This window comes from Sciurus vulgaris, assembly GCF_902686455.1.
Source record: "Sciurus vulgaris genome assembly, chromosome: 9".
NCBI lineage: Eukaryota > Metazoa > Chordata > Mammalia > Rodentia > Sciuridae > Sciurus > Sciurus vulgaris.
Genome location: NC_136469.1, coordinates 5,627,417 through 5,643,000, shown reverse-complemented (window position 1 = coordinate 5,643,000; position 15,584 = coordinate 5,627,417). Strand labels below are relative to the sequence as shown.

The 15,584-nt window shown below is 42.1% G+C and overlaps 1 long non-coding RNA gene across 1 annotated transcript in view; it reads left to right on the top strand.

Moving 5' to 3' along the window:
• The window catches only part of LOC306669519, a 111,497-nt gene that overhangs the window by 22,927 nt on the left and 72,986 nt on the right, over positions 1 to 15,584 (top strand). Inside the window, exon 3 of the long non-coding RNA XR_013766142.1 lies at positions 2,357 to 2,466. This is a non-coding gene — a long non-coding RNA (uncharacterized lncRNA). The remainder of the gene's footprint in view (positions 1 to 2,356; positions 2,467 to 15,584) is intronic.

The following is a 15,584-nucleotide window of genomic DNA, read 5'->3' as shown; positions in this document are numbered from 1 at the left end:
ACACCCCACCTACCTCCAGTTACCACTCAGTTAATCCCTGTTGGGATTAATTAGCTGATTGTTAAGACTCTCACAACCCAATCATTTCTCCTCTGAACCTTCTTTCATTGTCTCACACATGAGCTTTAGGGGATACCTCACATCCAAACCATAATAGCAGTTAACAAAAACTTAAGAATTTTTTCTAAATTTTTATTCTTTTTACTTATACATGACAGTAGAAGGTATTTTGGCAAATTATACATACATAGAGTATAACTTATTCTATTTAGCATTCCACTTCTGTGGTTGTACATGATGTGGAGTTAACCTGGTCGTGTATTCAAGTACAAGGCTAGGAAAGTTATGTTTAATAAATTCTGTTTTTCCTATTCTCCTTCTCCCTTCCCTTCATTTCCCTTTGTCTCATCCAATGGATTTCTATTATTCCCTCCCCAACCTCCCTTGTTTTGGTTAGCATCCACAAATCAAAAAGAACATTCAACCTTTTGTGTTTTGGGATTGGCTTATTTCACTTAACACCAGTCACATCCACTTAATAATGCCATTATTCCATTCTTCTTTATGGCTAATATCCATTGTGTATATCTAGAACATTTTCTTTATCGATTCATCCATTGATGGACACCTAAATTGTTTCCATAGCTTGACTATTGTGAATTGAGCTGCTATAAACATTGATGTGGCTGTGTCACTGTAGTAGGCTGTTTTTAAGTCCTTTGGTTGTAGACTGAGGAATGGAATAGCTGGATCATATGGTGGTTCCATTCCAAGTTTTCTAAGGAATCTCCATACTGCTTTCCAGAGTGATTGCACCAATTTGCAGTCCCACCAGCAATGTGCAAGAGTATCTTTCTCCCCCCATCCTTGCCAACAATTGTTGTTACTTGTATGCTTTATAATTGCCATTCTGACTAGAGTGAGATGGAATCTTAGTGTAGTTTTAGTTTGCATTTCTCTAATTGCTAGAGATGTAGCAATTTTTTGTTTAAAAAAAACAATATTGTTTAGAATTCCAAGAAATAAATATTTTCACATATATGGTAACAACTCATCTTAGTCTGTTTTTCTCAAATGAGGTTCCTCATGTAGGGGTTCCCTGTTATCTTCTGTAGCCTTTCTCTTCAATATATATCTATGGCTAGATAGATAGTTGACAATTTAAAAAATTTAATCCAGCTCCTTCCTTCTTAAGGTGAGCTCCAAACACAGAATCACAGCCTCGTGTCACGTTCTTCATCTTGATGCTAATGCTGTTAGGGTGGTGTCTGCTGGGGAGACCTGGACTGAGTCTCCAGATCAAAGTTCACATCTGTTTCTGAACACAGAGAAAGGTGATGAATCTGTATTGTGTCCCCGTATAGACCCCTGGGATACAAAATCCAGGGCAAGGGGTGACCCATGTCATCAGATCTGATGGAGAAGGCTTAGTGAGCCTGATACCAAGAATTACAGTTGGTAAGGCTTCAAGTGATGACAGACTGCAGTGAAGTGGAGGGGCAGTTGTAAAGGGGACACGTAGCAGAGGAGACTCCGGCATGCTGCTCATTAGGAAGCTAAAGATTCAGAATTACTTTCACGACTCTTTATGCTTGCATTGATCTTGGGAATTATTTGTATATGCTGAGAGATGCACCTCCCTCAGTGTGAAGACCACTGAATCAGAGGATTGAATTGTTAATAGTCAAAGGTCAGACATAAAATTCTGACTTTGCAGCCATATGTGAATGCTGAGTGAAATCCTGGTTCTGCTGATCACCGTGGACATTGAAGCAAGTCACTTAACTTCTCTATTTCTAATTTCCCCAACAGTTACATAGAAGTAATAGTTCACATCCTGTAAGATTTTTGTTAGGAGAATATAAATGTCAGAACTATGTTCTTATTATGTAGCAAATGCTCATTGAAGGACAGTAGTTACCATTATCAGTATTGTAAATTCCACAAAACCACAAAATACAAGAGTGGGTGAGTAAGTGAAGGTTGAATGGGTTGCACTGTCTCTCACTTGTGAGGCTGGTGATCTTCAGTGACAGGTCGCCGGGTCATACAAGAGACTCAGGAGAAACACATTCATCCAATTTCTCTTCATAGATGAACCCAGTGGGTTGACAGCACTGATTTCCTTTTGTCAAGGAATTACTCGCTATGCTAACTGAGACCTCAGTGGAGGTGTTTTAATCCAAAGGCAGGTAAATATAGTAATGGTTGTGAAATCAAGTTATAGGGTTATGGCATTAACTTGAAAATAAAAGACAGAACCATATCATGTGTCACTCATGGTAATGGCATTTTTTCATATATTAGTAATGTGTGAGCACAGCAAGGTAAATATATTTCTTACTCTGATTTTCAGTTAGAAAAGTCAAAGGAACTGATTACCCCGTCTCTGCTGAGGTGACCTGCATGGAGCCGTACACGACCTACATTCTCCTCACCTCAGAGCCCACGACCTCTATGAGTTTGGTGTGTAGCTTCAACAGTTTTCATTGGCTTCAAGATTGTCGAGGTCGTTATATAGATATTTTACAAAACCCTGCAAATACATGATGCCAGATACTTTGCAACATGTTTGTGTTGTGTTTCATTCCAGCAACCTCCTCAAGCAGGCTGCATGGGCCGGGCACGTGCCATGTGACATGCACAGGCGCACATTCTAGAGGAAGCCCCTCAGCTGGGACCGTTCAGTCAGTCACTGATGGTTTCAGGACCTGAGGCCAAAGTGCCAGATTCAACATGGATGTCTTCATATCAGCACTTTGCAAATATTGGCTACCTGAAGCGTTACTTGAGGGACTTTGTTAAAAATATAGAAAGCTGGGCTCTTTTAGGACAGGGTCCAAGAAGCTAAATTTAAAATATTTCCCAGCAAATTCTTGAGCACTATGTATTACTAAAACTGTGGTTTCAAAGAACACGTATTAGTTGTTCAGTTGGGGTCTGAGAAAATTGTCCTTGAGAAGGTTAGTTTTAAAGGGCACTTGAAGAAGAAAAGAAAAAAAAAATCCTCATTTTCTGCCTTACTAACTTTGAAGCATGACTTGAAACTCGTTCACTCGTTGATTTTAAATTTTCTCTAAAATTCTGTGCCAAAGCAGAGACATAAAAGTGACTGAAAGAGACCATGGCTTCAATAGAGCCAAGCTCATGCTCTGAAGGACTGCGTTCCTTTCCTGAGCCAGTACCTTGGAACAGGTAGCCTGGCGGTGGGGATGTGAGCGTGATCTTGAGCACCTCCTCGTCGTGGGCTCCCACCAGGAGCTGGAGGCCCAGTGCACCTCCACTGTGCCTTCTGAGCCCTTACGTCGCAGCCTGTGGGCTCGGCAAGCGAGGGTCCCGCAGCAGGTGCTCTGCGTCTTGGATTCCCTGCTCCCGGTACTCAGCCTTTTAGTCTTTGTCCCATGACATCCCATAATTTCATAAATTGGGCACACATGAAACACTTATGCTAGAATCAGGGCTTTGGGCACATTTTTTCCTACTGATTACACAGTGGAGAGACTGCCACAGATGTTCAGCTCCTAACCCACTCAATGCTGTTCCTTCTGAAAGTGCACTGTTAGTTCAAGTGTGGTTCATCTGCGAAAGTCACTTCTGTCTTCTAGCACAGGAGTCTCCCTCCCTTCTGACCGTGTGTTTATGTGAGAGCATAGAGTAGGGATTTTTATCTCAGTTTGCTCACTAATTAGTTTGATGCTCTTGCTTGGACTTTAAAATCATTGTGCTTTAATTTTTAAATCTGAAAATTGAAGTGTGTATAATAAAGAGATTTCGATGTTCACTTTCCAGTGTTAAAAATCCAGAATCCTCAGATTAGGAATAAACAGTTGTATTTTTTAAGATTAAATTTGACTGCTTTACATTGTTTGCTCCCATGTTATGTAGATTTAAGAGAACGTCATAAACTATATAGCAAATAAGTGAAATTGCTAGTTTGATAGAGAGGTGAGTAGTTGGTAGTTGGATAGTTGTGTTATAAAGCTAGTATAATAAAATGGTAATGATGAGAGAAGGTATAAAGGTACTCATTGTAAAATTATTTCAGTTTTTCGATATGTTAAAAAAATTTCACTGATTACTTAAAGATTCTTGTTTAAGCATGTGCTATATACCTATGTATATGCACATATTTATGTACAATTATATCTTAATGTGGCAGTTACTCATATTTGTGATTCTTGAAGGTTGTACACATATGTTCTCAAATATATATCTTTCATGATTTGTCCAGGATGTTTACTGCTTGGGCTTTGCCCTGTAGCTCCAGCAGATCTGGAGCATTCCAGGGTGATTTCTGGGCATGTTAAATTTACTGCAGCTGCAAAACAATTGGTGCAGGCAGCTCATGGTGGCACTTTGAAATATGGTCTGAATTAGTTAAAAACTTTCGACTTGAATATGGACTTTATTTTAGTGTTTTATGTTGGGAGTAATATGGGAAATGTTGTATTCCTTAGTCATCACATTTAAAATTTTTCAACACCCCATTTGAGCTTGATAAATTTATTGATCTCCTCCTTACAGTACATGCCTGTCATTTAAGTTAAAGTGAACTCAGTCACCTGTTGTCGAGTGGATGGTAGCATTATTTACTTGTTCAAGTGAGGCAGAGGGCTTTCTCTGCATGTTGCGTGGAGCACAGTACAGCTTTGTCACATTGATGTTCCAGGATGCAGCCTTGACTTGCCATTTTGAAAAACACATTTGGGATGTGGTGGAAACGCTAGAACCTCATTGACAGAGTATCAGTGGTGTGAGCTGAGAGGCCAAATGATGGATGTGGTTAAAGCCAGAAAGACGGCTAGGCTGCCCGGGGTGGCAGAAGTGCCCAGCAGCATTAGTGACAATGCCTAGCACATGTGGGGGCAGTGTGTCCATAGCTGGAGGGCAGGACAATGGGCAGATGCCATGAACCAGCCGAAAAGACTTGTTTACTCAGTGAGATGTCCCCAGGGACATGCTTGATGTACCTGGAGATTGTAGAAGGGGAGAGGTGGCAGTGTCAGGTGGGACCCAGGACCAGTGACGTCTGCATGTGTGTGCACAGCTCCCATTTGCTCCCGTGGACTCCCATCGTATTTCTGATATGTGCAACAGAATGGTCGTTATTTGGAATTTGGTGAAGCACGTGGATGAAAGGTGGACAGGTCCCAAGGTCCAGGCAGACTCCTTTTTCAGCTGGGCTCTGTGTCTCCCCTCTGGTCTGTGTGCCTCTGAGTCTGCACCTCTTACTTGACCCCTGCAGTACACACAACACTGAGAGCTTCTATTTTATGGTCACTAGCTCTTGCACCTAGCTTAGATTCTGCACACGTCGTCCTTCAAGTTCAGGGAGATATTATGTAAATACTTTCTTGCCTTGGCTGTTGACTTTTCATTTGCTTTTGCTCACTGTGTGCATTGCAAGAAATACAAAAGATATGACAGAATATCCAATTGTTCTGCTGTTAAAACTTCTCATCTTATTAATGTCTTTTTTCTGTGGGAAAGTCACTAATTATCTTTGGCTTTAGTAGGTTAAAGTAACTTATTTAGAGCTGGTAATTTCCTGATTTTTTCAACACACCTTGTATTCTTCCAGTTCATCTGCAGTATAGAAGTGTCTACTTGTAACTAACTAGTATCTCACTATGGCTTTGTCATTAGCAGAGTCATGATTATTATACATAGACAGCATTATTAATATATGATCCTTGCTATTATCCTGTAAAAAAATGGTAGATCACATTATGTATTATTTTGATTATACAGTTGGAGATTAGGGAATTCTGTGAATTTTCTAAGGTGATCTCAAATTAGTGACTTAAAGGTCTTCGGTTCTTAAAGGGTCTGACTCATTGATTCTGATGACCAACAGGCTGTCCTGTGTGTCAGAGAATGTTTATTGAAGGCTTGACAGGACAAAGTTATAATTACTTTGCTTTTTGTTTTCACATTGTTATTCACACGGTGAAATGTGGAAGCCCGGCTGGCAGAGTATTTGATGTTGATTTGGTAATTCTCCTGCTAATTGGCTCAAGCCTTCTCACCACAACCTCCAGGCTGTCCGTCAGTGTTCCCCAGGCAACAGTGAGAACCCAGGAGCAGGTAGCTGCATTTCTGATCATCACTCTTCACGTCTGGTACTGAGGGACCGACCTCCCCCAGAGCACTGCTATCTGTGGTTCCCATCGGAAAATGGCCTCGTTCTCCTGACGGGTGAGGTCAGATTCTTTGACCCAGCCGACTCTTCACTTGATCTGAGACTCCACGACTACTGCACCAGTGAACCTGGAGGACTCTACCTTGACACCAGTCTGACCAGTTCGCTACCTTCATGCTGCCATCTTGTCCAAGCTAACAGTCATGAGGATGGCTTCCTAAGTGGTGTCCTTTACTCGTCTTGACCTCCCTCAGTCTGTCTCAACAGAGGAGCTACAGGGATCTCATTAAAAACAATGGTCAATTTCATGTTTCTCCTCATATGAAATCTTGTAATGACTTCTTATGTCACCAAGATCAAAATTGGTACAATAACTGACAGCCTGTAGGTCAAGTGCCCCCTCCATTTGCCTCTCTAAACGTACCTGCTCTCCCTCTGCTGCACTCTCTTTCCCTAAATATGGTGACGCTTTCCTGTGTTGGAGCATGGGTGCTCACTGTTTTTCTGCCTCCAACCCCGTGGTCCCAGGTAGCAGCATAGGTCGCTCCTTTTCTCTTATCAGTTCAGACCTTCACTCACACATGATCCTGTCAGCAAGACCTTCCCTAGTCACCCCATGCACATTACCTCTTCACACTCTGCCTGGACTTGTATTTAGCATTTATTAATGGCTAACACAGAATGTTTTTCTTATTTTATAATGAAATAAAAACTTGGTTCTGTCTCTTTGTTAGAGGCCCAGCACTAGCTTAATTATTGGAATATCGTTGGTGCTCAATAATCATTTGTTAAATAAGTAAGTTTGTGGATGGGGAGTTGATTCCCGTTTGATAAAATAGGGCCTTCACTTTCTTCACTTTCTGAAATGTTTATTTCAGAGTGACAGGCCAAACAAACTCACTGCAGTCCACCACTCAGGAGAGCTCTTACTGATTTACAGAGAAATTATGCATGCGTGTGTGAGCTTTGTCATTTGCAGAATAAATACATAAGTTTCCTTTTCTGTAAATAAGAAAAGAAAATACAGATAATTTAGGTAATTTGTTCAGGGTTACACTACAACCATGTAGCAAAGCTAATATAAAGTCTTTTAGATGTACAATCTTAAAATTTTGAGTTTAAAGTCAATGCTTCTTCCACTTTGCCATATACAATTGAATACATATTTCAACCTCAGTGTTTCATTGACGGCAAAATTGCAGATTTTAAGTCGAGATTCAAAATACCTTTATTAAGAATAGTCTGGTAACTACAGCAAAACATAACTCCCAAAGTAATAGAAATAAATTTTAAAATATTTTATTATTGGCATTATTTTACACAGTGAAAGCCTGAGAAAATATGTAAAAATTGCAAAGGGTTCTTGGCAGATGTTTATGTAGATTTTTTTTCACTTTGCTCTCAGGAAAGCGTGAGCAATCCTCCTAGCTCTGGTAAAGAAAGGCAGAATATTCCTGCAGGAACACCACGTCAGGAACATGATAGCTAAGGAACCACCCCGTGCAGCAGTTAAACTGACAAGCCAAGGACACAATCTCAATCCCACACTCCCGCACTGTGAGAGGATTGTTTTCCAGACTGAAAACGTTTGAGCAGTTGTCACGGAGAATTGATTCCTTTGAAGGATAAAATAATTGGAAGCTCTTTTTGTTCTTAAATTATTTAACACATGTTGGTGCTTTTTAGGATTGGAGCTTAGCAATGGTTTGAACTCTTTGGCCTCCAAAATGTTCTGTCTAGTTCTGTCATTCTGAATGCTCTTATGAAAGTGTTTTGGCTCCCTGAGGGCTGAACTGTAGAACCAGAGTGAGTGATTAGTGCAAACTTCTCCGTTCCTATAACTGTAAGCATTAATATGTGGAGGGATAAGCTTTACCACTTGTCTTTCTCAATGATTTTCTTAAAAGTAGTTTGAAAGGTGGCCTCTCACTTCTTACTCCTCTTTGAGGAATCTGTTTTTGTGCCACAACACAGTACACAGTAGCAGACACGAACAGCACAGAGCTGAAGACCAAGGAAAGGAGCCAGCATCTGTTGAGGGCCGCCGTGTGACCATCTACCCTGATGCGTTGTTTTGCGATTCAGAATGGCATTTTTATATGGATGTTCATACCTGTATTTTACAGGTGAGGATAGTGAGTCAGCAATGAAGCTTACCCAGCTAGTAAGGGATGGCTCCTGGGTTTGAACTCCGTTCCTTTTCCAGAGTGATCCATAGTGTCTAGAAGATATAATCAAGGAATCCATGAACAAACTCGAAAACACTTGAAATGCTCTGAAGCTGTCCTGTCAAATGATGGTCCAGAAGAAGAACGTATCTTATGACAAAGAACGTCATTTCAGGGCCAGAATGTGAATTGAATCTAAAGTAATTCATGGGTGGCTCCAGTTTGGATATAGTTTGCCCCTCAGTTTCGCCTGCTGGAAGCTTGTCCCTGTGCAGTGGTAAGAGAGGTAGTGGGAGGTTGAAGAGCTGGGGCCTGTGGGTGGTGGTTAGGTCGTGAGGATTGCTGCTCTCCTGGGAGAGGTGAGTCATCCTGAGATTGGTGGCTCTACGGTCTCAGCCCCTCTGCCCCTCCTTCTTGCACATACTCTCCTGCTCATACCTGTGTGTTTCTGCCTTGAGCTGGTACGGCAGCAATGAGGCCCTCACCAGAAGCAGCTCTATGCTAGCGCCTCCAGAACTGCCAGCTAAGTAAATGCCTGTCTGAGGTATTTTGTTACAGCACCAGAAAATGAACTAAGACCCAAGTTCTCCCGCATGTTAAGTTCAATTCCATTTTTACCAGTCCCAGGTATCAGTTGAGTCTGTACACAACAGTGATTCTTCCACGTTCTTTCTTTCCAGCTCTTTGAAGAGAGAGCTGTTTTCCCCAATTTCTTTTCTTTAGATTAAGTATTTGTAATCCATTTTAGATAGTTCCTAGCAAATGAGCTGCCAATCAGTTATGACCTATGACCTGATAGAAATTTGGAATTCAGAGAATATTTTGATGTTTAATATCCATCAGATTGATGAAGAAACCAAGATTCAGACTGACAAAGTAACTTTTAAATAAAAATTAGGCCACATTGTCTTTAAGAATAAGAATAGTCCAGTGAGGCCCGCACACACTTGCTGTGCATATGCAGAGTGTGGCTTTGACCTGACCAAAGTTCCCAGAAGGACTTGCAGAGGCTTTAAACGGGCAGGCTTCATGTTCATGATCCATAAACTCAGCATTCATCGTTTTGCTTATTTATTTTAGAATGCTAAATGACTATGCCAAAATGGGCAGATTCATATAAGGAGAATAGGTGAATACATTGCTAAGTATTTTTCTTAATAACTATGTTAGACATTTTAAAATAAATCATTATAAGTTAGGGTTTGGTTTTCTCACTGTTAGTTTCCTAGTGCTGCTGTAAAAAATATTCACAAACTTGGATGACATAAAATGAGACTCATTCTCTCACCGTTCTGGTTTCTAGAAGCTATTAATCATGGTGGTGCTGTGGCCATGCTTCCTGCTGACCTTTAGGGCAGGATTCTTTCCTGCCTCTTCCAGATTCTGGTGGCCTTGCGTCCTTTGGCTTGCTCATGCAGGACTTCCGTCTCTGGCATCATCGTCACCCAGTGCTGCCTCCTCGTGTTCTGTCTCTGTCTCTTCAACACCATACCAGCCTGTAGGATGAAGGATCCTCCTGCTTCAGTATGATTTCAACTTAGCTAGTCTTATTCTGCAGTGACTCTATTTTCAAATAAAGTCACATTCAGAAGTACGAGGGTTAGGACTTTAATATGTTTTTCTACCCAATCAGTCAGAAGTTAAATGTTAAATGGAGAAGTTTTTTAGGACTTAGACTGTGTGAGGAGGGAGCCTCAGCCTGTTTCTCTGAACCATTTCCAGGCTTAATAGAACATCATTGTCCCAACTCATGGTGTAGGGGAGTTAAGCTCTGGGTAGGGCCCTCCATCTGAAGTGCACTCTAGGAGGCTGGTGCGCATGTGTGCATGGGCACTTCCCCGAGAGCATTCCAGGTTTTCCTCAACGTCACCTGTCTACCACGTTCCCACACAGGAGAACCACTGAGATAAGGTAAGGTGGCTTTAGGTGACAGAATGAACGTGGACAAGGGCATCTCCTTGTGTCTCCACCCTCAGTTCTCTGTCTTTAACCCTTTCTGTTAGAGGGATCCATGTTTTTTAAATTTCAATACATGTCTAAGGCCTACCATTTATTCATTCTGTGCTCAGTAACATTTCAACTACTTTTCCTCTTTATATCATATCTGACCCATTACTCACTTCCTCATGGCTGTAAGTTGAGCTTTGCACATAATGGTTAGATTTCTGATAAAGCTATAATGTAATTTAGTGGTTGACACTGAGCCAGTGGTGTGTTTCATTCATCAAATATTTGATTGGTCTTAGTATGTACTATTCAGATATTGTACCAGGAAATAGAGATACAGAAGATTAAGGGAAAATAAAAACTTCATCCTTTGACCTCAAAGAGCTCACAATTTATCCAACATTTAAAAAACTTCACTGCATATATGACGCCTCTGAAGATCACAGCTAAAATGCAGGTTCTGGTTCAAGTGAGGTGGTAGAATCTGAGATTCCAGATAGCTAGTGAGTTACCAGACGGTGCCTGCATGTTGGTCTGCAGACTGCATTTTATGTAACAGGAGTGTAGTACAGTATTTCTCAGCTGGGTCCCAAAAGAGAAGTAGGTCCTGATGCCTCCTCATCCATCTCACGTAACGGATTCACCTCACTTCAGTGAATCTAGAATGGTACTTGCTGTGCTCTGTCCTTGACTGAATTGACAAAAGAGTCTTTAAATCATTGTCCGTCTTCTGTGCTTATCAGTTAGGACTGAATTCAGATTTAAAGCAATCAAGTAATCAAGTGACTTAGAAAATGAAGGGAGATTCCTCGCAGACAGATAGGAGTTGTGGGAGAGGTCCAGGGCTCCAGGGACCCTTCTCGTTTTTCCTGTCAGTCTCAGTGTGCACAGGTGGCTCTCCTGGGAGTGGCAGATGGAGGACCCTCTGCAAGCTCACGTGAGGTTTTCCCCAGAACCAGGAAGTGGGGAGAAGCAAGCTGGGGACAGTGTCCTGACTGCCCCTTTAGAAACTGCCTGGTTAAGCCTGTGATTTCAACTTGATCTTTTGATGTAGAACTGGCTCACATGGTCACTTAACTGGAGTAAGAGTGCAACAGCAGCCTTTGAACTCTAGCTTTTGAGCTTCTGTAGACCATGGGATAGGGTCTTCTGGGGCCTGAGTCTGCCACATGCAGGGAACTGACTCACCCTACGCGGAGAGGCATGCAGCACGCTGGAGGGTCAGCAGTTCCCTCGAGCCCGGGGTTGGCCTGAAGTGTCAGGCTTTCTGCATCCCAGTACTGTCACGCTGGGTCCCACCAGTGCTGAATGGCTGTGTTTGAAACATCTGCCACATGCAAGAAGTGTGCTCCCCTGGTTTCTCTCAGGTTTATGATTTTCTCAGTTTTATAAATTCCATTGTATATAGAAATAATACCTTTACACACACACACAGATATTTCACTTTTTTACCTATAAAATATCAAATTCTTACATAAGAACACAAAGTAGCAAACAATCTGAATATCCTTAGTTGTAAACAAACTATTTGAAATAGATTATTAAAATAGTACAGCTTTTATTTTCCATATTAAAATCAAATTCTGGTGTTATCTGACTTTTAAAAAAAGTTCATAAAATGCAGCAGTATATCAACTACCTTGCCTTGGACATTTTATGTATTAATACCACTGATTACCAGTTAAAGTTTTTATGTTTTCCATTTTCATAATGAGAAAACTGGACTTCACAAAAGTTAAGAAGCTGTTGAAAATCACACAGCTACAAAAAGGTCTGAGCTGGATTTCAAGCCAAATTATGTATGAAATTTTCTAATTCCCTTCTCTCTTAGGCATATATGTAATGTACTATCTTGTTCTGTTTATTAATTACCTTCATGAAATTCACGATATGTGTGTGCAAATAACAAGGATTCATTATTTGCATCCATTCATTTTTTAAATTAGATGCCAGTTTGACAATTAAAACTACAAAATGAGACTTAATTTTTGGGAATAAGAAATGCACATATCTTAACACTGTGATATTAGTGATGAAAATTAAAGGGAATGGAAAGAGGAGAGCAGACGCCCAGGAGCATCGTTCGAGTGAGGGAAGACAGAGATGGGTAACACAGAAAGAAGAGAACTCACTAGTCGATTTCCATCTCTCTGGTGTATGATGAGTAATAGCTTCAACAAGTAGTAATAAACTTCAGCAGTCCATGCATCTTAGATAGTAAATGAAGTAAAATTTCAAAATTTATATTGAAATTATATTTGTGGTTTCAATTATATGGAGAAAATCTGAATGATAATTCTGATTATAAAGAAGATCTAGATTTTCCATGGTTTAAGAATTTATCTTTTTAGTATAAATTACTCTAATAAAGAAAAATCTTTTTAGAGTTTGGCAACTTTATTTTATTCTATAAGGTATCAAGTACCCACCATGTTCTGGTCCCTGGGCCAGATGCTAGGATGTACTGAGACATACCAGACCTGATCCTAGACCTCTCACCAATGAGTCTAGGAAGGACACGATTGAAGCACAATGGGACAAGTTCACAAGGAGCCAGAGAACCAAACAGGAAAGCAGAGTTATTTAAGTCACTTTCAAAAGCCTACCAGATTAGTAATTTATTTTTAAACAGTCCATTCCAAAGAAATATAAAGTTTGAGGTATATAAATGGGTAAAATTCAGTTTTCCTGAAAACTTTCCACTTCAAATGAATCATGTTGGAAAAATACAGACACGGAGACCAACTCGAAATGGGTTAAAAGATATATTGTTTTTAAAAGATGGTTTTGGTAGCCAAAAGAATAAACACTTTATGTTTCAAAGCTCTCAACTTAAGAAGAACATGCAGATCAGATATATATGTAGAAAAACAGCAAGCTGTTTGAGCAGGAAGTCTGGTGGGCAGAAAGTCAGAAGCCAGGAGTCTCCTGATGGCCTCTGGGAGTTGGCAGGAAGCATGGGGCTGAGGCCAGGCATGAGAAGTATTTGATAGCTCAGAGGAAAGCATGGCACGAGGGGAAGTCGTGTAAACACGAGGTCACTAAGTGAAGGCAGGGCCCTGGCTGCCTCCCGGTGGGTGCAGGCCAGAGCCCAGCACCTCCAGCACCTAAGTGGCCCAGCAGGACGAAGAGACCATGCCATTAGATCCTCGCTGTTCTCTGCTAGGAGTGGATTTTATGACTAAACTTCAGACACGAGAAGTTACAGGAAGAAATATGATGGGGCACAGAGTTTCAGGAGAAGAAAGACTGTCCCCGCCCCATGGGCTTTCCTGCAGATCAGGTTTTGAGCTTAGTGGTGTTTATTCAGGTTTATGAGGATTAGAATCTAAGATGTGAATTGGGATATCAGTACCTAAATAACTAGATTGAGGCTTTTGATACAAAAATATGATAGATGGAGCTACTCTGAGACCCATGAAGCTGGAACCTCAGGCTCTTTCACTCGATTGGTCCCCATGAAGCCCTGCTCCTGAGTTTGTCCTTGCAACTTAGTGCCTTTTCAAATTGTGTAAATGATATACAATTTTAGAGAAGTTGCTGTAGTACAGTCCTCTGGGCTGTTGGCTCATGTCATCACTGTTGGCAGAATTTGTAGGTGTGACACTTTCTTGGCAGCCTCGTAGACCAAATTTCTACATTCAAAGAGAAGAGGATATGAGGTTTCAACTAAAGTTTTCAAGGACTGAAAAGAATAATGTATCTCATAAAAAAAAGGGTAAATCCTGGAATGTTGCAAATTGAAATTCAGTAGAAATATACATGTGTGTACACATACACACATACACATTCTGTCTTCAGTTGCTCACATACATGAAGAAAATGTTGATTGATGTGTGTTGGCCTTGGATGTTTTGGCTCTGTTACCAAGATATAACTTGGTATAAACACACATAATGGGGAATACATGTTTTTATAAATGTTTAAAATCCTGACTTTGATCCTTTTATTTTAATCCAACTAAATTCGATATTCGATTACCAGGTATGATACTTTGGGCTGTAGGTAATGGAACATGCGTGTGAAGTGGCATCAACCACCAGGACATTTCTGAATTCACATACCAAGGGCTGGACAGCCCTGGACAGGCTGACAGTGGTGCCCCGGCTCAGTGATGCCATTGTCACTTTTTAGATTTTTTTGTAGTTGTTGGTGGGCAGCTTGTCTTCGTTTTATTCATTTATTTTATGTGGTGCTAGGATGGAACCAACCCAGTGCTGGCACGCTAGAAGGTGCTCTGCCACTGAGCTGCAGCCCCAGCCCCCACTGTCACTCTTCCATCTGAGCTCATGCCATCGTGGCCTCTAGTGGTGTCAGGGTGACTGTGATCGTCCGGTGAGTCACAGGAAGACACAGACTCCCCAGCAGCAGGAGGAGCACCCCCTCTCTGGGTCTCTGGTTGGTAGGCAGAGGCTTCCCACAGCACCCCAACTCAGGCCCTGGTGGCCCACATCACCTGCGTGTCTACAGGGGCTGCGCACCTCTGCATGGGCTGTGCCGGCCACCCTCTCCAACGGGAGCAGCTCTGCAAGGAGGGAGTGGAGACCAGGCTGAAGGCAGCCCCCTCTGCAGAGGGGAAACGAGTTACCCATTTGCTCCGTGTTGTTTGATGGGACGAGAACCCTTTATTCCCTCCTGTCCTTTGGACTCACCCCAGGTGTCCCAGCACATCTTCTTCACCTTCTGTGAGCCGTAGTTTTGGTTTTACTCTCTAGCAACTTCAGTGACCACAAATCTTCCTCCGAAGTCTGAAAAACGTGAGGCACCTTTATGTGGGTGAAAGTTTCTTTGAACTACAAGCTCTAACAAGTCCGCTAACCTGAAGGCCCAGGGAGGGGGCTGCAGGGCCACACGGCACATGGTGCCAGCCGCTCTCCCACAGGCAAGGGTGCGAGCCAGGAGCACTGGCAGTTCCTGCCAGTCCAGACTCCACGCTGCCCCTCGGGAGGCAGAGGCTGGCCCGGAAGGACCTTCTGGTCACACACCGGGGAATATCAGATGCTCTCAGGCTCCAGGTTTGGTGTTGAGCCATGTCAAGGCCTGTGTGTGCCCCGGAGGGTGGACTTCCTGCAGCAGGCGGCCTGCTCAGCTGACCGTACTATGGACTGCCTGGTGTCAGTATTCCACCTGCAGCACCTAATCCCATGGACGCAGCAGGCGGCCTGCTCAGCTGTTCTCCACCTCAGGACTTGTCCTTGCCCCAGCTACATAACGAAAGCATCTAGACCAAGAATGCACTTCCATTTCTCCCCAGGCTCACCATCCATGTGCCTTATTTTGTGGCCTGACACTTGCTTGTTGAATATGATGATAGGTGGTAGGAAAAG